This window comes from Lissotriton vulgaris, chromosome 9 (genome assembly GCF_964263255.1).
Source record: "Lissotriton vulgaris chromosome 9, aLisVul1.2, whole genome shotgun sequence".
Taxonomy (NCBI): Eukaryota; Metazoa; Chordata; class Amphibia; order Caudata; family Salamandridae; genus Lissotriton; species Lissotriton vulgaris.
Window position 1 is genome coordinate 654710453 of NC_141697.1, and position 26272 is coordinate 654736724.

Consider the following 26272-nt stretch of genomic DNA (forward strand, 5'->3'; position numbering starts at 1 on the left):
CTTCTATTTCTAAAAACACATCTAGAGACATAACAACATAACACCAGCCTCTAGCACACATATTATTACAATGCATTTTTATGTGATGATTTATCTCGCATTTCTTCTGTCAGAGATACTTCATGTGTAATTCTTTTGCATAATCGTTCATTGACTTCATATGCAATACCTTTTGAATGATTACTATGCTTTAAAAAACGTACAGTACCTAAATTCCATGTATTACAAGTACGCCTATTTCGAATGCATTTATGTATTTTGGGGTGGGCTATGTTACACAATGTTACACATACATCTAAATTGCTTAGTTTTAGTAATTTTGATGGACATGAATTCGTGGAGTGGGTGTCATGTGCTTATCTAGGTTCCTGATCAATACTGTGACCTTATGCCCCTATTCGGCTATAAATCCATTTATTCCCTATATTGGCATAACCGTTCAAGTGCGATTTTCTGTAAAGTCATCTCTGGCCTCACACGAGCAGAGCCACAGAGCCACATTCCAGCATGACTCTCTGCTACTTCCTTTGCGACCAATTAGTGCAATGACAGAGCAGCAGTCACTATCTGATATTCCTAGATAACACTCCGAGTTCTTCAACAAGATAAAAACTTAGCAAACCTGGAAATCCCCGCTTGCTATGTTTTGATTAGTAATGGAACTCTAATGAGCAACTGATAGCTGCCACTTCCTAGTGACATCTTTAATTGACGTCTTATGTCCAGCAAACTTGCGTCAAACCCGGCACCTGTCAGGTATAAATATTACCAACGTTGCCTTAAGCAATACGAAGCTGTGAGCTGTGAGAGCGAAGCTAACTGCTGTTGAGCGTTGCCTGTCGCTGCAGCCTGCTATCCTGTGGTGGTGAAGCTACTGATTACCATTATCGCCGCTACAGCGCGACCTATGGTGCAGTACGCTTGAGGAGCCGTGCAGCCGTCCTCTGCGAAGACATCCAGCCCAGCTGCCCGCGGACGCTGTCACCCCTCCTTCCTCCAGACGCGCTGAGAGAAGCCGCTGCCTTTCTCGTGCAGAGAAATCCAGTCCCGGCGCTTCCAGTTTACCCTCGCAGGTGACTGGGATATCGAGAGAGACCCCTGAAGGAGATACCAATCCTCCATCATTCTATTCAGAGGTATGGTGTTGACTAAACCCTTAGACGAGAATTCTTGAAACAAACCTTGGCAAAACCAACTTAACTTAAGCTACTTACTTACTCCCCTTCTCACGTGTTAGGCTTAGGTCAGGCACACTGGGGTAGGCTTAGTTAGAAGCACCAGTTGAGTATGTTAGCCTAATGTATATATGACTGTATAAATGTTTTATTACTTTTAAACCATTGTATGGCTAAGAAACCATATCAATGCTTTTACAGTTCTATTTCGCTATTCTTATCTTACTGTACGTACTTTTCATAATAACAGTTATTGCAATTGTGGCAATACATTTCTCTTGTACGAGAAGAAAGACTGTTCAATAAATGTTAACCCTTTATTGATAAACGCCCGTCTCTCTATTCTCTACATACTGTGAAAGTAAACTGCACTAGACTGACTGAGTGAAATCTATGTCTATTGTTTCACACGACCCTAGAGATCGACTCTTGATCTGAGGAGCAAAGTTGTCATGTTGCACGGTTGTTGGAAAGCTGAATCCCTTCTTGTCTGTGCCAAGGAAGCTGATCACTTCCTATGCAGAGAAGAAAGTTTCCAGTGACCTCTGAGCTAGTTGGTAACACAACCCAATTAAGTTTAGCATAGTCAGTGGAGGCCTGGAATATAAGCAGTTCCACGTCGATACTACTGTTTATGTTATTCCAATGCGCAGGGCCTAGTGGGAAACTAGGAACTACACTACAGTGTGAATGAGTGAGCGAATGGATTTATCAATGCTGTATTGGTGAGTAAGTAACTGTGAGACAGATCATGTGATTGTATCCGATATGTGTACTGTTTTCTGTGCAGAAGAATACTGCATATTCGCTAGGAGGGATACCAATATATGTTGTTGTCTTGAAGAAGGCGGTTGTACTGTACCAATCCACCGAAATGTGTTGACGCCCATCTCCGTTAAATGTGTTATATGTTGAAAAAATCTCAGATAACATAACTATTTTAATGATTTCTTCAAATTAACAAACTTTTAATGACAAATGTATATGTCTCATGTGTTGCTTTTTCTTGTTACAATGTATTTGTGATATTTTATGTAACTCTTTTTTATTATTGATTTTTAGACAGTTTTTAAATTGATGAATTTTATGTAATTGTACAAATTGTTTTATATGTTTTGATATATTAAAAACTGATTGCTAAGAATTGTCTTGTGGGTCCCTTTCAAGACGGGCGCAAAGGAATGCATGGGTTATAGAAGTGCAGTATATAAGAGGTGAATGAATTGATTTCTCTAAGAGATTTTATTGTTGCCGCTAATGTCATTTATGGAAGACTGCCTCTTGGAGTAGTGGGGCCTCTCTCTTTTATTTTGAGATAAACGTTTGTAACAAGCATAGTCTGAGTATAAAAATAGCTGCCTGTGAAGCAGCAAATTGAGACTTGCTGTTTACCTATGTGAGGACGGTCTCCCTCCCTGCTGCAACAGTAAAGGGCTGTTTTTAAATTGCCAAGAGGATACTGCTGCCACGGAATACCACCTCGGCATACCGTCTACACTCACTGTATAGATCAATGCGCATTTCTGATTAGGTGAACAGACACTGCGCTGTCTTAAATTCTGCCTATTCATGCTGAATAGGACTCTGTCTTCTTTAAGGTGAGGGCAATGCGGACTTTGTTCCATGTTTCTGTATGTTTGTATGACTCTTCTCTTTTGGAAATGGTAAACACAGAAATAGATATAAGGATATAAGAGATATAAGGTTATTGCATGCGAGATTGTGTATATGTGTTGCACAATATTAAGTTGATGGCGCTGCATAGTCAGTTAACCTGTTTTTTCCAATATAAAGTTAAAAGAGGTCATGTGGGTGATTTGGAGTTGGGTTTACAATATGTGTTCCAATATTTGACATAGAAGGACTGCCAAAAAGGCTGGTGTTGCTAAATTTTAACTCTAGGTATGATCTGAAACCTGAAATTGCCACCTGGACCTAATGTCGAGAAGTCATTCCACAGTCTATGAGACGCATGGTTTGAGGGTTCTCTTCTTTAGGCGTGAACAGAAGTGGCAAATGTTTGCTGACTGTATTTACCATTTATATTTGGAACAGTGGTGATTCACATTTAGAAGTAGTTGAAGTTTCCATATTTTAAATATGTTGATGGTGAATATGTGTATATGCAGGTGAATGGAAACATGGCCACAGTGTGATGTTGTTGTATAATGTTGCATTATGTTGTTGTGATACATTATGTTTAATAAATGATTGTTTTTACAAAATTGACAGATTTTCTCGTTTATGAGGACTAGTGTGAAAATATTAAAGAAAAAGTAATACTGACCAGACACATAAAAGTTACATTGCAAGAGTTGTTAGAAATACAGGGATTATGGAGACTCCCCTAGCGCACATAAAAAAGGTCTTTCCAGGTGATCAGAGAAAGTTACAAAAATACTGTCAATAATAGTTTAAAGCTAGTCAGAAATACGCGTATCCCTGGCCAGAGTCAGATACATTTGGGGAAAATATATTAGTGCATATCGTTACGCATCTTAGAAGTTAATATTCCGGAGCCAAATTGCAGAAGAAGGAAGTCACTGTAGCTTTATGGCGAGTCTTTCGTGGCTAGTCTAAGGGCTCCTCAAAAGTTGATACCCCTAGAACCCTTTCCGCTCCCCACCTCCATATAATCATATGGGTATGAGTACTTCTCCCAAGTTATCTGGTATATATCTACTGATGCAGTTTCAAGAAGCCGCAGTGGGACATGAGAACCCTGAAGTTGAGACACCTTTACAATCCCCAAAAGGACTCCCTAATGTCACCTCACGAATGTCAAAGCCTAGATACACAAGCACACCCAGACAGCAAGTGAGGATGGGTGACTCTCAGTTTTCAGGTCAACTAGCAGCGCAGTTCACATTGCATTTAGGTTCAGATTCTCTCTAGGAGGATAGGGCGAAGAGCAGTGTCCAGGAGATAGTGATGATCACTCACATGTTTTATTAGCCACATCACAGTTTTTACAAAAAAGAGACACAACAAGAAGGGTACTTAGGGAGTGAATGTCTACCCCATAGGGAAGAGGTGCAGATGATGCTAGATTTCTGTGACTATCTGGATAGGTCTGCTGGGGAAACATCCTTTACAACGAAACTTTTACCACGCAGTGCTTTTACATCGCAACTTTTATAACGCAAACCATTACAACGCATTGCGCTGGGGGGCGCTCTAGGATAGGGAATAGATTTAATTTACTATCCAACACCTTCCCTACTATCCACGGGGACTGGAGTTGGAATAGAAAATTAAACTATTCACTATCCAGCACCCCTCAACACTATGCGTTGTAAAGGCATGCGTTGTACAAGTTGCGATGTAAAAGCATGCGTGGTAAAAGCATGCGTTGTAATGTCACACATCCGTCTGCTGGTATGGCTCGATGACCAGTATCTCAAGAAAGAGGTAGGACTGAATATAATCTACCACCCTGGCAAAAGAAGAAAGATAACGTAATAGTTTCACCCGAGAATGTTCATGATTAGTTATCACGAAGTGAGGATAGGAGAGATGCGAGAGAAGTGAGGAGAGAAAGATACGATGATAACCTTTCAGGAAAGTTTTGGGAGGATGTCAAATAGAATAGAGTCCATACATAGGTGTGTAGACAGTATGGGTGAAAAACTTGGATCCCCAAAGGCTAGGCACTCCACTTTTGATATTAGAACTCAAGAAAGGCGCATATCGATTCTGATCATACAAAGGGTGCAAGGGGAGTGCCGAATTGCATTGATACTAGAGAAGGACATCAGGATCTGTTCTCTAAAGCTAGGAAACCTGAGCAACAGAGCTTGAGAGGTAGTGGTTTCAGGGAACACATGGCCAATCAGACCCCAGGATGGGATCTTGTGAGGCTATGGGAGGACTGACATACAGGTTAGAGCAGTGCAGCAGATGAGTTTTCAATCAGTTTTAAGCAGAATGGATCTCTACCCTAGTGAGATAGTTGCTGAAGGAGAGAATAGTTGGTACAGTGTTGTGTCACACTTGGATAATTTAGAAGAATGGACTGAAGGGTTAGCTCCACAGATGAGTCCATGGTCACGAGAATGGTCCTTTGATCCACGTGCTAGGGATTGCATTCCTTATGGTGAGGGAGATCCAGATTGGGATTATCCCTAATGCGGAAATGTTCATGTGTGTGGCAAAAATATGCTCGACTGCACAATCCCCAGCAGTCTTCCAATTTTTTATGATAACAGATTCCCCTTATAGGTAAGCAACCTGGGGCACCTCATTATATTTCTTGGTCAAGGAGAATCTCAAGAAAGTTTTACCACCGCTTATCAATCAATCATCAGGTGTTTTGGAAAGGATCTCAAGGTGCTGGAGGGAGTTTGAGCTGCTGGTTCTTCGAAGGCACTGTGGTTCAGTCTAGCCAGGTATTGAAGTCCTTACAGAGGGAGCAGGGAAATGGATTAGAACTTTTGAAACGTAAACTGCAGGCATTACCTTGGCAGTAGGAGACATAAAGAGTTTGCTTAGCTCTCTTATAGGAGATGAAACAGACACTTTTTCAGAAAGCTGGAGTGAGAAATGTTGCTCTCACGGAGACTAGATATGATGGTTCTACATTTAATTTAGTTAGGACAGTAGTTTAGGATCTGCTGAGGAAAATGTATCCAGGAAGGCCAGACATTGGGTCTCTCATATCTCAGTTAATCCAGCCATATGAGAATCCCACTCAGGTTCTCAGCAGAATGAAAGAAAAGTGGATCCAAGAAGTAGATCAGGATTGGAAAGTAACAGGAGGAAATGCTGTGTTATTTTACAATGTAATAAAGAAAGGCTTAGCCTCTTCTGTACAGGATAATCTTGATAATATAGTGGCATTGGAAGCCAAGCCTTGGGCAGAGTTGCAGGCACATATAATTCATTTTTTCAAGAAGAAGCGGGAGAAAGACAGAAACAAGCAGGAAGTGACAGAGAAAGCAGCAGCCATGTTAGTGCAGCAAAGGTTGGCAAAGAAAGGAGCAGTGGACGGAGCTGTAGTTGCAGCCACTACTCAGATGACTGCAATGTCTTGTGGGATTGGTCCCAGGGACTCCCCAACAACAGGAACCCCAACTGCAGGATGGAAAGGGGCACAAGTAAGTAGCAGAGGAAGACAAGGAGACATAGGAATAGGCAGATTAGGTCCCCAAAGTATGGCATAACTGTCACAGATATAGACATTTTGTTAGACACTGCAGCAGAACTAAGAGAGAAAGGAAGAACAAAGTGGAAGCACAGGAGTTTACAATCAACCAGGAAATACAGTAGTGCTGAAGGATCCAAATTTCTTAAGGCCGGACTATACTTACCAATAGTCCAAGGAATATATCTATAATCACAGAACAATAAGGCAGTCAGCAATGGAGAAGGTCGAATCGTTTAGTGAATCAAAATACAAGCCCTGACAGGAGAGCCTCGGTCTACACGACCCATGGAGGTGCGCAGAGGAGACTAACGAAACACACATGATACAAAGTTTATATACGTTTTACATATCCTAGTTAACACCGAAAAAGGAAAAACACGAGTAGTCCGTTAGTCAACAGGAAAACCCATTTAAGGTTCGTACAATTTGTCAGTGGCTCAGCTAAAAGTTATTCCAGGGGTAGGTCAGAAAGGTGCCCTTCTTGTCTATCTTAGACCCGGGGAGTACGGAAACGGGCCCTGCTAGAATGTGCGCATCCCACAAGAAGTGCAAGTGTGACCTTGGGTTTCCCTGAGCCATGTTCGAAAGAGAGGAGAAGCGGACTGAGCAATATAGCCTGGTTTCGTATCCTGTGCTATACCATGTAACTTCTGGGACATAGTACATTAATTAAATGAGACGAGACAAGAAGGCCTCAACTGTATCAATAGGTCTGAAGGACCTTCATAACCTACCATTAAGTTCATATACAATATTCTTTTCTTCATGATTATGAATACATATATGTGGTTATATGGTGCATAGTGGGACAATCATGATTATATCTGATTTTATATCTCAACAGACGGCCCTTCTGGCCCACTATGGCCAATATAACTACACTATTCTACTCTACAAATACCCCTTCATCGATCTGCATAAGATCTGCTACTTCCTTTTGAACCATTTTTATTTTATTTTTATTTATATTTGAATTTATAATGCGCAACAGCTACCCGCAGTGAGTTTCCTGGCGCAAGGGATAGACTGAAGAAGAAAACGGACACATCAACAGCACCATAAATCAATCAAACCGGCATGAAAATCATTGAAAGAGTATAGTTTTCATTTTTTTCCGGAAACAGAATAGGTTAGTCTCGGATTTCAAAGCGATGGGTAGCGCGTTCCAGTATTTGGGGCCTAGATGGGAGAAGGCCTGACCCCCCCATCCTTACAAGTTTGAATCTTGGAACAATGAAGTCGCAGTTGGCAGAAGATCTTAATGTGCGACTAGGCTTGTAGGGTTGGACAAGAGTCTGCAAGTATTTAGGGGCCAAACCCTGCTTGATTTTAAAAAGATAGCACAGGGCTTTGAATGTAATACGGCTAGAGACCCTGAGCCAGTGTAGATCGCGAAGAGCCTGTGAGGCCAATGATCTCCTCGGGATGTTATAGAGAAGTCGGGCCGACGAATTTTGAACAACCTGGAGTTTGTTAATGGTAGCAGCGTCGGCACAGAGGTAGAGGACATTACCATAGTCCAGGCGAGATGTTACTAACGCCTGGACAACGGTTCTCCTGGTGGCATGAGGCAGCATCCATAGAATTTTCTGGAGCCATCGCAAGGTGGCAAAACAGATGGCGGCCACCTTGGTGGCCTGCTGTCTCAAAGAGAGTTTGTCGTCTATGAGAAATCCGAGGTTGCGAACCACAGAGGTTGGCTGGGGGAGGGGTCCCATGTCACTGGGCCAGTGTTGCGGGCCCCAAAGATCTTTATGCTTCCCCAAAATGATGATATCGGTTTTTTAACCGTTTAGCTTGAGGAGATGCCTCTGTATCCACTAAGCTATACGTGACAATCCGGTCTTCAGGATCAATACACTGTTGCACTCACTGCTGGAAAGGGAGAAAACAATTTGGGTGTCATCGGCGTATGAAAAAATGGTCAGCCCAGCGTCCACCGCGATGGTAGCCAGGGGTCTAATGTAGATGTTAAACAATAAGGGGCTGAGTATGGACCCCTGCGGAACGCCATACGCCGATGGACATGTGGCAGATGTGGCTTTTGTGGAGAAGACCTGGAAAGTGCGCTCGCTTAAAAAGGAGGCAATCTAAGCTAATGCAGGACCGTCCAGTCCCAGGGACCGGAGAGAGTTCAAAAGGATGGAATGGGACACGGTATCGAACGCCGCGCTCAGATCCATAACAATGAGTGCAGATGTTTCCCCGCGGTCGGTACCGTATCGTAAACTCTCCGTCACCCCGAGTAGAGCAGTCTCGGTGGACTAATGTGCACGGAAACCAGACTGGGAAGGGTGTAAAAATCCCGAGCTTTCCACAAGATGGTTTAATTGAGTGTTAACATCCCTTTCCAGCACTTTTGAGAGAACAGGCAGCAAGGATATGGGTCTAAAGTTGGCGAGATTAGACACATCGGCTCCTGCTTTTTTTAGGAGAGGAACAACCATTGCGTGCTTCCAATCCTATAACACATGAGACTCTGTTAATGATGCATTTAAGAGTCTCATGAGAACCCGCCGGGGTTCAAGATCCAGTAACTTGAGAATTTTCGCAGGTACAGGATCGCGAGGTGAGCCAGATCTTACACTGCTCAGGCAGGAGAAGAACGAGGTATCATCAAACAGTTGCCAATTTGTGACCTTCGCCGTTGGGAGTGGCTGTTCGATCCCTGCAGCCTGTCCCGATTGATGTTCATTTACTGTCAAGGGAGCGTCAATTTGTTTCTCTACCTTCTTTTGTCGGGCCAGGGTCAAAGAAGACGTTATTTTAGTAGCAGCATGCCGGGCCACAATGAAGGCATAAGCAACAAGTGAAAATTATTCCAAATACCCCTGCCAGGATTATGAATATCTTCCAGCCCCATGTAGCTAAGAGGCTCCAGAACCACCCACTGAGGGACTAGGTACCATTCTCTTCATGTAGTTCGCTAGCTAACAGATGTAATTTTTTAATAGAGAGGTGTATGGTAGGGGCCGAATCAGGTATGTAAACACAGCAAGAGCTGCCGATCACATGACAAGCTCCACCCCTATCTGCCAGGATGACGTCTAATACCATCCGATTTTGAAGAGAAACAAGCCTCGTAGCCTAAAGCTCTACAGTAATGTTGGCTAATATTTCAGTCGTTGTTTGGACTACATTTTCAACAATTCTAGACAAGCGCCTTATATTCCGACTGTTGAAAATCGGACCCCAAAATGGAACCAGGCCCTTAGAAATATTTTCGAACTGTTGTAGCGAGGTATCTGTCTGGTCAGTTTTGTCAGTATTATAGCTTCTAATAGTCCTATTAGTCTCTAAGTCTCTCTTCATCAGCTGATGAGTCCTCTGGTAATTAGAAGGGGCAACATAAACAGGAGGGTAAAGAAAAGACAGATACCATCGTCCTGCCCATCCCCGTGGGAGCCAAGTATAGGCATTTTCCCCACAAACGAAATACACATTAGGGGGAGTGATCATCGGGGGAGTACTATCAGTTTGCAACGTGTAAGTGCAATTACATGTACTACTCCCTACCTTAATGTGACCTCGCCCCCTAATACAAAACAAAGAAGTGGAATTTATAATGGGGACTGGCAGATATCAGGATTGGCTGTAGCTCAAGAATAAAAATATAGCCACTAACCTTTACCAAACGCCAAGCGGAGACGATGGGTGATGTAAGTCCCCTAATCCCCAGAAACACGACCTCCAACAAAGGGCAAATAACTACCTCTGCGTGAATTCGTGCCCCCAGGGAAGAAAGGAAAAGAGAAAAAATAATAAAGCAGCTGTGGTCTTGGTGTAGCACTTGCAGTCCTGGCCAACCTTCAACGAAGACCCCAAAGTTGTGCACACTACAGTAGGATGACAAAGAATGGGTGTAAGTAATGTGAAGAAAAATACCTGGACTCTTATTATTTCGAATTCTCCTCACCCTACTCACCCATAGCTCAAAAACTGTCTCTTGAAATAATGTTCTCTTGCTCTCTATTTTTTAAATCAGGAACAGAATACTTTCACAGCTGAAACCAACTTTAGACAGGTACTCCTCGCATAAGTCAAAAACATGAACAGTCATTTATCTTCAGAATAGGCTTGCAGCAATCCTTTCTTCATGAATGGTATTCCTTCATACCACACTAAACAATTTACAGTTTTGCAGAAGCCTTTCTCAATTCCCAAATTTCTTCTTTCCGGAATAGAAGTTCAGATAACTAAACAAACAAAGCTGCCACGGTACTAATTGCCTCTAAGGAAAGCTTTACTACAGAAGGCGTCTTTAGCTCAGACGCACCTCGAATAAACAATTTCACTCTTTTCTCGCATGCCCTTTAAAAACGCAGATCTTGCGTTTTAAAGCACAGCGGCTGCTTGAAACAGTTTTCAGTCGCAAGACTAATTCACAAATGATTGCTTCTTCCTGAAGCTTCTTCCTCACTTGAATACCTGGCACTTTAAACAAGTTCCACGAAGTCCTCCAGGAAACACAGTTCAACAAGGTGACAGTAAATGAAACACAGCTTTTCTTCCTTCTTCAAGCTGAACTCGGGCGGGGAGCACCATCCGCCATTCCAAAACCTCGAGGGAAAATTGACAAGCGCTCTCCTGGTCTCTGGGCAGACCTTAAGTATGCACCGCCTTCATTTTTCGCCAGTGTCAAGCCTAGGGATGCTGGGACATGTAGTTTTGTGCGCTTTTTCCCCAATATTGCGTTTTTCACTGAATAACAGTGATGTTGATTCTTACAGCGCCAGGAAATCGCTACAGAACCCCCTCTCGAGGACTGCCGACCCGGCGGTCGACCTGGTTTGCCCGGATACATAGCATGAAAGCGGGCAACCAACTCAGGACAATGCAAGTTACCCACAGGTTCCCATGTCCTTTCCTCAGGCCCGTATCCCTTCCATTCCACCAAATTCTGAACTCTACCCCTCAACATACGGGAGTCAAGGATAGACTGAATCTCATATTCTTCCTCACCATCAACTTCAATTGGAAGAGGTTTCTCCTGTAGTCTCATACCAGGAAGACAGGGTTGGAGAAGAGAAACATGAAATACAGGATGAATGTGCCAAGACGCCGGAAGGGAAAGCTTCATTGCCACAGGGTTAATGACCTCCACTATACTGTAGGGACCCACATATTTAGGTTTTAATTTGGACACCCCTTTGATATGGAGGTTTTTTGTGGAGAGCCAAACCTTATCCCCCACCTTGTAGGTTGGTTCCTCTGTTCTGTGCCTATGAGCAAAATGTTTCTGAGATGTTTGTGCGGCAGCCAAACTACGCTTAGCTGCAATCAGTACAGCCCTTAGGTGTGTGTGATGTTCATGTATGCTAGGCACAGGGGAACGAACAGGCATATCAAAGGGTAGTGAGTTGGGATGGTAACCATGTAAACAGAAAAAAGGGGAGCAACCTAATGTGGAATGTTGAGCATTATTGTAGGCAAATTCAGCCATCCATATCAACGTAGTCCACTCCAAACCGTTTTGCTGGGTGAAACACCTAAGGTACTGTTCCAGCGTCTGGTTTAGACGTTCCGTTTTACCGTCTGTCTGAGGGTGGTAACTAGTGGACAGACGGGCATCAATATCCAAGGTCTTACAAAGAGCCCTCCAGAACCGAGACGTGAACTGGGATCCCCGATCCGTAATCAGCACACAAGGAATACCATGAGCTCTCACTATATGTTGAAGGAAAACTGCTGCTAGTTCTGCTGAAGTCGGTAGGCCACTCAAAGGAATGAAATGCCCCATTTTCGTCAAATGGTCAACCACAACGAGGATCACTGTTTTACCATCACAGGGTGGCATTTCAACAATAAAGTCCATGGACAATGTGTGCCAAGGTTGAGGAGGGATAGATAATGGTCGGAGGAGTCCAACAGGTTTTATGTGGAGAGATTTTCCTTGCACACAAATAGCACAATTCTTGATGTAATGTAATGTATGTAATGTAATGTATAGGCATTTATATAGCGCACTACTTACCCGGAGGGTCCCAAGGCGCTTCGACCGCTGCGAAACCCTTCCTGGCTTCCCTGAGAGATGGTCCCTTAATGGGTATCTCCAGGGTGAGACCAGGCATCCCCGGCGGTCTGGTGGGGCCGTTAGTGAAGATGAGGCAAGCTAATGCCCAGAGTTGCCGAGTGTGATCGCTGATCAGAGTGGGCACCGAGGCGAGAGAATTATCGAGTCCGCTGACCCTGGTCCGGAAACCTGCCGCGCCGGGAATCGAACCCTGGTCCCGGGCCGTCCTCTGCTCTCGGGTCTGCCGCCTCTAACCAGTGAGCCACACTCCGAACATCATCACGGAGTTGAGGCCACCAAAAGGAACGCTCCATACTGGCAATAGTTTTATAGATTCCGAGATGGCCACCCAAGGGGGAATCATGGATCCAAGCCATTACTTGTTGCTGAAGTGTCTCAGTCGGTACGTAAATGGCAGTGTGATGATATGCAAGGTTATCCTTTTCTGAACGATGTTCTGGATCCTCCTGTACCCATTCAAGGACATCCATCTCTGCCACAGCAACTCGTACGTCTTCCAGGAATTCATGTGAAGATAACAAGGCCACCGACATTGAAGTTTCCTCCACTTCAGTTAGTATTAAGGGAGGTTCAAAGTATTTGATCTCTCTCTGTTCTCCTGTTTCTCCTATACGGGAGAGAGCATCCGCCTTCCCATTTTGGGGTCCTGGTTTGTACTTAATTACAAAGTCAAAATCGGAAAAAAACAGGGTCCACCTTAATTGCCGGGGAGTAAGGGCCTTGGCGGTTTTCAAGAACAGCAAATTCCTGTGGTCGGTATAGATTTCAACGGTATGCACAGCTCCCAAGAGGTAGTGACGCCATTCCTCGCAAGCTCTCTTTATGGCCAAGAGTTCCTTGTCGGAAACGGAATAGTTGGTCTCACAAGGAGTGAGTTTCTTTGAGAAAAAGGCAACAGGATGTAATTGGCCTGACACAGGATGGCGTTGTGACAGAACCCCTCCAACTGCATATTGAGATGCATCGGTTTCCAGTACAAAGGGGATCTGAGAATCAGGATGACGGAGTATAGGTGCCTGTGTGAAGCGTTCTTTAAGATACTTGAACGATTTGTCTGCCTCCTCACTCCAAACAAAAGGAACATTCTTTCGCAAAAGACGAGAGATAGGATGTATGATCTTTGAGAAATCCTTAATAAATCTTCGGTAATAATTTGAAAAACCGAGGAAGCTCTGTACCGCTTTGACATTCTGGGGGGTACACCACGCGGTGATGGCTTCAACTTTACTGTTATCCATCTGAAAGCCTTGGGCGTTAATCACATAGCCAAGAAATTACACCTCCTGTGCATGAAATAAGCACTTCTCGAGTTTTGCATATAGCGTATATTGCTGCAATCGTCCAAGCACGGTTTTGACATGTGTTACATGCTCTGCCAGAGTTGATGAATACATCAAAATGTCGTCAATATAAACGACACAGAAGGTTTCCAAACATCCCCGCAGCACCTCGTCCATAAAATACTGAAAAGCGGCGGGGGCATTGCATAGCCCAAATGGCATCACCCGATACTCGAACAGTCCAAACTTTGTTCGAAACGCCGTTTTCCACTCATCTCCTCTTTTTACCCATACCAGATGGTAGGCTCCACGAAGGTCAAGCTTGGTAAAATATCGGGCTCCTTTCAGTTGATCCGTGAGCACTGGGATTAAGGGGAGAGCATACCGGTTCTTTATGGTTACACGATTGATGGCTCTATAATCGATGCAGGGTCTTAATTCAGCGCAATCCTTCTTCGGAATGAAGAACATGGGCGAGGAAGCTGGAGAGGTCGAATGTCGAATAAAACCTGTGGAAAGGTTTTCCTCAATATAGTTCTTCAAATACTCCGTTTCCTTTTCTGTCAGAGCATAGACTCTGCTGCACGGAATATCGGCCCCAGGCTCCAGTTCTATCCGGCAGTCGTATACACGATGCGGAGGCAAATGGGTAGCTTTTTGTTTATCAAACACAGGTGCAAATTCACTGTACTCTGCAGGAAGGATGGTGGCACAACAATACTGCTCCAGAGAACATGAGTAAGCCAAACATACAGAAGGATTGATACCAGTGGAGCTGGTACAAAACGAGTCTTGAATACAATGCTCTTTGCAGTATTCCGAGGACAATGTTATGGTGCGAGCCGCCCAGCTGACCGGAGGATCATGTAGTGTCAGCCAAGGCATGCCCAAAATAAGTCGAAACTGAGGGGCATCAATAACATCAAACTGGATATATTCTTGATGGTTTACACTGGTCTGCATTAACATAGAACGAGTATGATATGACACTGGACCTGAAGAAAACACTGTTCCATCCACCGCCTTGACCAACTCAGGCTTTTCCTTCTTTATGCAAACGATCCCGATCTTCATTGCATATTCTTGGTCGATGTAATTACCGGTTGCCCCTGAATCCAGCAGGGCATCAATATTCAAGGAATCGTGAGAGGTGATCCAAAGCTTGACCTTCAAGTTCATATGGGCCACAGCTGGATGCAAGGTGTTAGCAAGTACTGGTGAGATCGTTGGAGAGTGAGAACCCAAGGCAGAGACCTCTTCCTGATTTGGGTTCATCAGTTTTCCGCCGGCTCACGTGCTTGAATACTGGCTTGGGCACGGGGAGCAAAAGATTTTCCAGGTATTGCATTACGGGCTCTACAATCCTTAATAAAGTGTCCCCCTTTTCCGCAATACATGCACTGTTTCAGTCTCAGTCGTTTGTCTCTTTCTTCTTGTGAAAGGGGACCCCGAATTCCTCCTATCTGCATAGGTTCAACGCCTTCAGGTACCTTAGGATGATCTTCACCTGGGCTCCTGACCCGAGGGAAGAAATATCGACCTTCTCCTCTAGTTCTGTCCCCTTTCCGTTCTAAAAGACGATGATCCAACTGAACTGTTAGGTCTATCAATTCTTCGCAGGTATTAGGAAGTTGGACCACTTGAGACATAACATCCTTCAGTTCACCCCTCAATCCTTGATAGAACAAGGAAATCCTTTTTGCAGGAGGCCATTCGGTTTCTACCACTAACCTATTAAAGGTGGTAATATAGGAAAGTAGATCTTGTGTTCCCTGCTTCAATGTAATCAACTCCCTGTCTAATGTCAACATATGGGATTTCCTATCAAATAGTTTTCGAAGCTCCAAACAGAAATCAGGAAAACTACGCAACACTGGATCATTTCTTTCTAGTAAGGGTATCGTCCAACTTGCAGCATTCCCTCCCATATAGGACATCATAAAGGCAGTCTTGGCAGAGTCATCATGAAATACCCCGGGTTTGCATAAGTAATGTAACCTACACTGATTCAGTAAGGTTTCGAATTTACGTGCATCCCCAAAAAAACGTTCAGGAGGAGCCAAGGGTATCCCCATATTTTGAACTATATGTACTGTCTGAGCAGGGTCAGTGGGAGGGGATGTCACAGGTGGAGTTACAAAAAATCCACCCCCTTCTGCACCTAGCGGAGCAGGGTATGTTGCAGATACTGGAGGAGGCAACGTGGCAGGCTTTATATAGGGAGTCCCCCCAGTGCTTACTCGAGAAAGTCCTGCTACCTCCCTCCGGAGAATGCCTACTTCTTTATACAAGGCTTGATTCTCTGATCTGGAAGCATTCACCTCTAACTGTAAGGCCGCTAAGCTTTCCACCACAGAGGTCAACACGGTCTCAACCTCCATCGTCCAGGCCGGCTATGTATGCTTGGGCTTGTCAATCTATCAGGATTGGCTCTAGCTCAAGAATAAAAATATAGCCACTAACCTTTACCAAACGCCAAGTGGAGACGATGGGTGATGTAAGTCCCCTAATCCCCAGAAACACGACCTCCAACAAAGGGCAAATAACTACCTCTGCGTGAATTCGTGCCCCCAGGGAAGAAAGGAAAAGAGAAAAAATAATAAAGCAGCTGTGGTCTCGGTGTAGCACTTGCAGTCCTGGCCAACCTTCAACGAAGACCCCAAAGTTGTGCACACTACAGTAGGATGACAAAGAATGGGTATAAGTAATGTGAAGAAAAATACCTGGACTCTTATTATTTCGAATTCTCCTCACCCTACTCACCCATAGCTCAAAAACTGTCTCTTGAAATAATGTTCTCTTGCTCTCTATTTTTTAAATCAGGAACAGAATACTTTCACAGCTGAAACCAACTTTAGACAGGTACTCCTCGCATAAGTCAAAAACATGAACAGTCATTTATCTTCAGAATAGGCTTGCAGCAATATTTTCTTCATGAATGGTATTCCTTCATACCACACTAAACAGTTTACGGTTTTGCAGAAGCCTTTCTCAATTCCCAAATTTCTTCTTTCCGGAATAGAAGTTCAGATAACTAAACAAACAAAGCTGCCATGGTACTAATTGCCTCTAAGGAAAGCTTTACTACAGAAGGCGTCTTTAGCTCAGACGCACCTCGAATAAACACTTTCACTCTTTTCTCGCATGCCCTTTAAAAACGCAGATCTTGCGTTTTAAAGCACAGCGGCTGCTTGAAACAGTTTTCAGTCGCAAGACTAATTCACAAATGATTGCTTCTTCCTGAAGCTTCTTCCTCACTTGAATACCTGGCACTTTAAACAAGTTCCACGAAGTCCTCCAGGAAACACAGTTCAACAAGGTGACAGTAAATGAAACACGGCTTTTCTTCCTTCTTCAAGCTGAACTCCGGCGGGGAGCACCATCCGCCATTCCAAAACCTCGAGGGAAAATTGACAAGCACTCTCCTGGTCTCTGGGCAGACCTTAAGTATGCACCGCCTTCATTTTTCGCCAGTGTCAAGCCTAGGGATGCTGGGACATGTAGTTTTGTGCGCTTTTTCCCCAATATTGCGTTTTTCACTGAATAACAGTGATGTTGATTCTTACAGCGCCAGGAAACCGCTACACAGAGCTCTATCATTCATAACATTACGTTCTTTAAAATGTTGAAAATACAAAGTGCAATTAAAAAGCTCAAAGTCGAAGCTCGCGACCGTGATGGCCGCATTGTAGCTCGGCTCCGTCAACCTCCTGCCTGAAACGCATATCCTGTACTTCATCCTGCCCCGAGGAGACACATTTGGCGAAATATGGGAAGGTGAAACACTGCTCGCACTTACCGTCTGGCCTGGGGGCTCTGGGGTGCCGCGGATCTGGAGTTGTGTTCTTGTTTGCTCCGGAGCCTCTGCGGCGTGCGGGCCGGGTACTCGCCTGTGACGCTCGGCCTTAGCGGGGTGTCGACGCCGGCCCCCAGTGGAGGAGAGGGGTCGGCTGAAGAGGCCATTGTGCGCTTGTGCCGGTGGCGACTGACCGGGCCCGGTCTGGTGGCCCGGGGGCTCTGTTCCGAGGCGCGGCCCGCCTCGGATGGAGGTAGACTGTACAGGAGGCTTGTCCCCCCTTTGTTGTCCTGTCCGGCCATCTAGAAGCCCTTCGCCCGGAATCGGCGGGCGGCACCCGTGAGACGGTGGCGCCGGCGACCCCTTGTTTTTTGGTGGCCCATCTTTCTGCACCAAGATTGCCATTACCGGGGCTCCACAGGACTCCTGTGGGCCTTATTCGACGGCCCGGACCGGGGGTTGAGGAGCGGAGTGTCCCTGCTGCACTGACAAGATGGCGGCCGGCGCCCTGGGTCTCGGACCTGTGTGGGGCGGCGAATCTGGTCTGTCGAAATGCACAATGGCTGAGGCTTGTGGGAGTGAGCCCACGATTGGCGATGTTTTCGCCGCCCTATGTTCTTGGCGTGCGGCCATGGCCTTTAACGCAGCTGTGCAAGATAGCGGTTCTGCCGCCATGCCTGTTGGGCCGTCCCCCATGGGCGCGGCCCGACTGAAGGAGTGTGCTGCTTTACCTCCCTCGGCTGTTTGCTGAGAGTGCTGCCGCCGTTCATCTGGGAGACCGTATGCCTGTGACCCCGAACCTCCAGGAAGTTTTGTGGCGGACATGGGTGAGGGCCTCATGTCGGGGCCCGTCCAGGTCAGTCTGGCTTGGGAGCTCGGCGGCTGTTTGACTCGAACTGCTTTGGTAGGGTACCACGGCTGCCCCGTGGGGGATACCTCGCCCCTTTGGGCAGCGGGACCGCACCCAGACTGTTTGCTGCTCCTGATGTTGCTTTTTGACAGTTTGGTCTGCTGCCGCCATTGTTTGCTTTGCTGCTCGAGGCTGGGATCCCCTGTTTTGCATCCTTCGCCTGCCTTGATTCGATCCTGTGTACACTCCATGCCGAACTGCTTGCTGTATTCTACTTTATTGTGTACTAAAGTTATGATCAGGAGAGGACAGGGGTGAGACAGAATTGCCTCGGTGGACTGCTAATTAATGTATGGAGATGAGGACTGCTCGCAGCTTTAACAATATGACCGATTTCTCTTCATGTTCCTGATATTTGAGGTTGTGTCGATCTCGTTTCGATGTGGGTTTCAGCTGTGTTAAGGAGTTAAGGAGTGGAGGAGCTGAAGGTTCGATTGCAGATCTCCTCTCCCACTGGTTTTCTTTCCCCCTTCCTTCCTCTATTTGTCTGTTGTGTTCTTTTCTCACTTTCTGATTCTTCTATATTTCGGGTTCTACTTAGGGCGACAGGCACGCTGCTGGGGGGGTAGGCCGTAGCCTTCTGCAGGGGTGCAGGGTGGTGTGGGAGGGATGGGGTCTTTATATTGTTCGTTTTTTCTTAGTTCTATGGCTCTTTTGTATCCCTTTATCGGGACACTGTGTCCGCGCGCGTCCTCCATGGAGTGCTAGCCGGCAGCGTAGGGTATGACTTCCTCATGTCCATGATAATGATAGCACATGTATCATGTCTTACTCGCCTCGACCCCGATTGTGGGTCTCTAGTCCTGTGTGCTTTATTCGCCATGGGACGCGTACAGCGGTGCTGCGTTCTTTCTTTCCTGTTTTTTAATATTCCTTTTTCTACCCCTCGCCTCCTTTTCCCTTTATTTGGGTTAGTATAGTGGATGGCTATCTTTGCGTTGCTGTTCTGATTCCTTTGATTTGTACCAGCACACATTCAGGTGGTGACGGGCGGATGGTGGGCAGCGGTGGGAACTGATTTGAAACGGGGCGACTATACGTTGACTTTTGCCAATTGCTGCTATTACTTCTGCTTCTCACTGCTCCTTTGTATTGATGCTTTACCAACTGCCCGCCATAGGCATTCAGATGTCAAAAGTTGCAACTGATCCTGCTATACTTCCTATTATATTATAAAATTAACCTTCTTTAATCCTGCTCCTAGCGGTTATACTCGGCCTTTTAATGTTGATTGCTTGTTTATATACTGCTGAGAAACTGCTGGGGAATTTCAATGCTGACTTCGTGCACTCATAATGTGTCGTGGCCGGCCTGATTGGTTGTAGGCCCGTATTTGTATGCTTCTACTTGCACAATAAAGGTTTAAAAAAAAAAAAAAGCTCAAAGTCCTGCATCTCTTCTTGTAACAAGGTATCATTTTTAGAGTCTGTATCTACATTCATGCAAGCATTTTGGTCTAAAGAACCCTGACCTTTATTTCCTTCAGCGTCAAATCCTTGGTGTCTCTCTATATGTTTTAAAATAGCTTCATAATCTCTTTCAGAATATATTTTGGGATTTACAACATAGTGGGAATACATCAATGATACCAATTGCCACCATGCCTCGCAACTAGCTAAATACGATAGAGGGAGAGATATAAATAATTCATGTTGATGCATATCTGATGGCCACAAACCACAAGCCCAGCAGTTTGTTTTGTTTGAGGTGCTGTGAGTCTGTTGCAACATCTCTATGAATACGTTTTTTGAATAAGTCTCCCTATGCCTAGCCTTATGCGGGGGCAGAGAATAGAATTGATGTTCCTCAGAGGCAGGAGTAGTTTTCAACAATTTACGAACTGGATATTGAAATTCTAAGTATACAAACACACACATCATAATTACAGTAATCACGGCAATTAAAACAGCGAATGCCACCTTCACTCTGGTGGGCCATCCAGAAAACAATTGCATATCATGAATCCGGCGCAGAGGGGCCAGTGGTCTTTCATCCTCCATCATAATTCGACCAAAGGGAAACATGCTCTCTAAAAGTCCAAATCTATCTTGGTCCCTTACTAAATGTCCAAAACTAATCTTTATATCCACAAAGCACGCCAACCACCAGAGAGTTTCTTCTTCCCAACAAGGGATCTTCTCCCTGTGTCCCTTTTTAGAGCCTCACAGGCAGACCCTTATTTCTCATCCAAGGAAAAAGAAAACTTTCCAATTCCAAAAGCACAATCGCGGCCCTTATTTCAGTATTTCTTTCTGAACAGAGCTTTTACACAATGTTCCCAGCTCTCTGCGAGTTCAGTCTAGTGTCTCGCTCAGCACCCCAATCACTCTGCTCGATGTTTTTTATCACAAAGTCTTGTTCTATTTTCCTTCATTAGTGAGTGGGGTACCGCACTGTTTTCGGGGTCGCAGATCGTATCAACAACGGCCAGGTTGCTCCTGGTCAGAAAATAATTCAGTGGCATGGGTAACAGGCCTGGTCACCTCTCGTGCTGCCTCAGAATTGGCAGTTGCTTCTGATTGAGCTATTTCACCTTCCCCTTCAGGCAACACTGCACTCAATCGCCCTTTTTCTCGAGCATCCGAAAAGGGCACAAAGCTCTGAATCAGTTCTCCTTACTGACTCGGCACTCCGTCCTTGTCCTGTTGATCAGAAGGCAGCGGTAGCGGGAGGCGCTTGACGTGACTCGCATGTATCCAGTGTTTGTGGCCATACACCTTCACCGCCGTCCTCGTCACCACCAGAATCTGGTAGGGACCAGACCATCTGGGTTCCAAACTCGATGTTCGCTGATAATTTTTCACCAGTATCCACTGGCCAGGCTCCAATGGATGCCCAGGACCCGCCGGTAGTGGCTGCAATGTGTCCGATACCTGAATAGAACGCAGATCCTTGGTCAACGCATAAAGGTAATCTGTCATCCGTGAATAATCAATATCTCTGATGGATCTAGGTCTAGGGACTCCCCACACGTTTGCAGGACAGCCAAATGTGATTTCATAAGGGGACAGGCCAGTCCTTGAACGAGGAGTCGTTCTAAGAGATAGCAAAGCTATTGGGAGGGCATCAGGCCACTTTAGTCTAGTGTCTGCACAGATTTTGGCCATCTTCAGCTTTAGTATGCCGTTATATTTTTCAACCAGCCCCACAGATTGTAGGTGCCTAGCAGCATGAAACTTTTGTCTGATTTGCAGGCCATCACAAACACATTGTACAAGTGTAGCATTAAAGTGGGGGCCGTTGTCCGACCAGATAATTCGGGGCAAACAAAATCTGGGAAAGAATTCCTTAATCAGAACTTTGGCAGTGGTGATTGCAGTAGCATCTTTGGTGGGGTAGGCCTCAACCCATTTACTGAAAGCACATACCACCACCAATACATACTTTAAAGTAGTTACACGTTCCATTTGTATGAAATCTATCTGTAAAACTTCGAAGGGTAAGGATGGCGGGGCAAAATTGCCACTCAAAACAGATTCTCTACCTCCAGGATTATGTTGTAAACACACCGGACAATATTTTACAATGTGGGCTGCTGTTTTAGAAATATTAGTGTTATTCAACACCGGATCTAGTACTGTGCTGATACCTTTAGTACTGATATTGGCCGGTCCATGTGCTATCATAACTACTGCATATACCATTGCATTAGGGAGCAATCATTGCTGTTTCTCAGATCGGTCTATCCAGCACCCTTTCTCATCTAATTTCCCAGTTTCCTGTTCCCACTTCTGTATTTCTTCAGCAGTTGCTTCCTTCTGTAATTGTTTCACACTTTCAAGGGTATTATCAAATAGCGATGTTTCAGTGGGACATCGGGTAGATGCACTAGAATACATAGGACTTCCTTTAGTCAGAGCTGTCTCTTTTGCTACTGAATCAGCAAAGGCATTCCCTTTTCAAATACAGTCTACAACCTTCTTATGTGCACTACACTTAATGATGGCTAACTTCTTTGGTAAGGTTAAGGCAAATAATAATCGATCAATCAAGGGACCATGCTGTATTTTCTGGCCATGAGTAGTAAAGAAACCCCGCTCCCTCCACAGCCTTCCGAAACTATGGGCGACGCCAAAGGCGTACTGGCTGTCTGTGAAAATATTTACATCTAGACCTTCACTCATTTCACAGGCTCTTCACAAGGCTATTAGTTCAGCTGCCTGAACTGAGTGATGTGGAATCCTTGCGGTTTCCACTACAGTCTTCAGAGTGGTAATAGCATACGCAGCTGTCGCAGTGCCATCTGGCAACTTAAAGCAAGAGCCGTCCACATATAATTCTCCATCTGGTTCAAGTAAAGGGGTGTCAGTTAAATCCACACGTCATTTTGTTTCTTCTTCTGTTCTAAACACACAATCATGGACATCAACTCTTTCATCTTTCTCAGGGAGAGGAAATAACATGGCGGGATTCAAAGTGGTGTGGTATTGGGTTCTCCAGGCCTACATACTCTGCAGAATACCCATTACACCGTAAGAACTGTTGGCACGGAAACTAGAAAATGCAAAAGACAAGTTTATTAAGACCCCATGGGGTGGTGGTACATTCCTACAGCACCCTTCGGCAATGCAAGAAGTATCACACCGAACATCGGTGCGAGTCCTTCTTTTATACAGTTTTCAAACATAAGAAAGGTAGGCGGTACATGGTTACAGAGTTTTTCGGTACATACATGGTCATTTTTGGAACACAGCCAACTCATGGGAGGGGTTACAACACCACTGGTCAGTTTGGCGAAACATTCCTAAGGGGTGACTGGTCAGTCGGAACTGCGCATGTGCGGGCTTGACCGTTACTAAAAATAGCCTGTTGCTGGGCAAACTCGAGTGGTCAGTGGCACGGACAAAGGACTAAAGGGCACGCCGGCCACGAGGCAACTCATTGTCTAAAATGGCCGCCGTAACATACAAAATAGCGTTTTCAAGTAAGGCCCAGATAAGGGAAATAACGTGTAGCAAAGCTAAGCGCTAACCCAGTCATCGTCAAATTACGACAGACGACCCTTTTAGAGTTTAGCTGAAGCTACCTCATAATGGACATAGTCAGGATACTCATCTTCTATATCGATCGACATAATCTGGGCCACTTCTTTATGAAGCATTAATTCATTTTGGGCAAAAGCTCGTCTAGATGGAATACAATCTGATAAACACATAGAACATAATGCAGGGCCACATTGTATACATAAACATAAGAAGAATAATATCCCAACTATGATACATAAGATTGTCAGTAGCTTCCAGCCCCATGAACTAAGCATTGACCAGAACCACCCCGAGAAGGTCCATGTACCATTGTCCGGATGTATCTCAGCAGCAATTTTATGCAATTTAGATATGGCATCATATACAGAGGGTGAATTGTCTGGCACGTAAAGACAGCAGCTACTTCCGATAATTCGGCATGCCCCCCCTCGATCGGCTAGAACTACATCTAGAACCATCCGGTTCTGGAGCGTTACAATTCTAGATATTTGAAGTTCTTCAGTTATATTCCCCAATGCAAAAGCAGTATCATTAGCAACAGCTTCAACAACACGGGTTAATCGTCGTATCTTTCGGCTGTTTAGGGCAGCTCCCACAAATGAAAACAGACCCAAGTTAAAATCTACATATTGTTGCAGTGCAGTATCGGTTTGGTCAATATCTTCAAGGTCTACAGCTCTTTTAACTCTGTTGAGCACAAAATCGTGATATAAAACATAATCATTATGGTACATTGGTGGGGCAATGAATACAGGGGGCAATACAAAAGAAATGTAACATGTGCCTAACCATCCTAACGGGAGATGATGATAACCTTTATTGCCACATATGAAGTATGTATTTCGGGAGGCTACAAATGAGATGCCATTCGGACTGTCAAAGGTAAGTGTGGTGTTACATTCACTTCTACCAACCGGGATTGTACCTTTATTACGTATACAGAGATCAGCCTTAGTATCTATGACATTAGTAACATGAGAGTTGGACATGTTAATGTTCCGTTGGTTACTGTAAATTCGGGGTGCAGATACGTTGTCAGGGCGGTACTCCTCCCATTCGAACCGAGTACCCTCAGCTTGTGGATAGCCGTCCGGATCATGATAGCATATCTTATTTAAACGGAAAAGCACCCCCCTTTTGTTGGCCAGCGCAAAGTGAACAGAAGAGTATACCAGGCATTGCAAGAACAATTGTGGGAAAACGGGAGCGGGATAAGCGGTGTGCCTCCTTTCTTCTGATGTCCAGGCAACATCCCACATACCCAACAGTTAGAAGTGTTCGTCATATTGTGAGTATGATGCAAGATTTGAATGAAGCTATTGTTCAAGTAAGTCTGTCGGTGCCGTTCTTCATGATAGGGTAAGGTGAAATGAAAATGTTCAGATGGAGCCGGGGTAGTCGGCAGCAAATGTTCTCGTGCAGGTACCACAAGTTCTACTACCCAAGCTATCACAGCTATCACCACAATTGCCAATACAAACAATATAGCACCAAGAATTCTTTTATCTCGTGATGCAGAAGACGCCATAGTTCCAAAGAGTTCACAAAGTCTCAAATATGCAACTAAAAATAAAAATGTGAGTGCTGAGCTCCGAGGTAGCCGTTGTTTTCTTCTTCGGGGTCAAGACGGGTGTCGCTACTCTTGGCAGAACTGATCCCCCCCCCTTGAGATTCCCGGCTTCCGTTTCACAAACCTGGAGCGGTAACTCAACCAGTCTTGCACCAAAAAAAAATCTTCCTCTTATCGTGGTCGCAGATTGTATCGTTGTCGTCCAGAAACAGTGTGGTCTGGGAAGGCTCCCTCCGATTCGGCCGACGTCACATCTGGGCTCTTTTCCTCGTCCAAGATATCTCTGTAGTCAGATAGCACAGTAGGATTCACCAGGTCCGGAGAGACACGGCGGCAGTGAGTTGAATGCACCCACCGCTTCCTGTTGGTCACTCGCACAGCCGTTCGAGTTGCAAGCAGGACTTGCTCGGGGCCTCGCCACCTCGGTTCCAAGCTGTTTGTTCTCTCGAAGGATTTAACCATCACGAAATCCCCAGGACGAAGATTGTGAGCCTCTCCAATAGAGTTGTGTAATGGCTGCCCTTCTGCTGGCTCTTTGGAGAGGGAGAATGATGGAGAGTGACTCCAGCCTATCACCCCCATAGCATAGGGGTTAGGACTATAGACAGGGCCCCTGTCTTACATATATTAGGGCATTTTCGTGTCATTTTCCTTAATGTAGGGCTTATGAATTTAAGTTAGGGGATAGATATATAAGTATTAGTCATGATTTGCCTATTTGCTAACATGCTAGGATATTTTCCATGGAGTTATGCATATTGTGGGCTCCGTAGGCCTTAAACGAGACAGACTCCATTTTGCTTTCTGCCTGGTAGCTCGAGAAGGCTTTCTAGGTGAAGAGTAATGTTTTAGTTTCAAGCTGTTGTTCGCTTGGAGAGAACCGGTTCAGGCTGACCCTTATCGAAGGAATGTATTTTTCTCCACACCGAAGACACAACTTCAGGCCGGCCGGCTGGGAACGTGTCCTTGGTACGGGGAGGTACAAGAATTTGGTGGGCGGCAGGTTACTGGCCGTAGCTTTCCATGAAGGAACGGGCTTTGATATTAGCGAAGGTGTTAGTCAGTTTTTCAGTTAGTCCGTAGGCGGCATCTAGCCGTTAGCATCTCTGCCATTAATTATCTCATGGCGGACAGTCGCCATCTTTGAAGTCCTAGAAAGATTTAAGACCGAAACTCTCTGAGAAAGACTGAAGGAGAATTAGCGCGGAGCGCACTGATACAGAGAGAGAGAGAGAGACGGTAGCTAATAACCAGCAAGGTTCCGGTGCCCTGGAGGGAAGCAGACGAGGTTGAGCCTAGCGGTGCAGACGTGTACTTGTGACGGCTGAGGTGTGACTGCAAGGCGAGCCAGGACACAGAGACAAGAAGGGAACCTA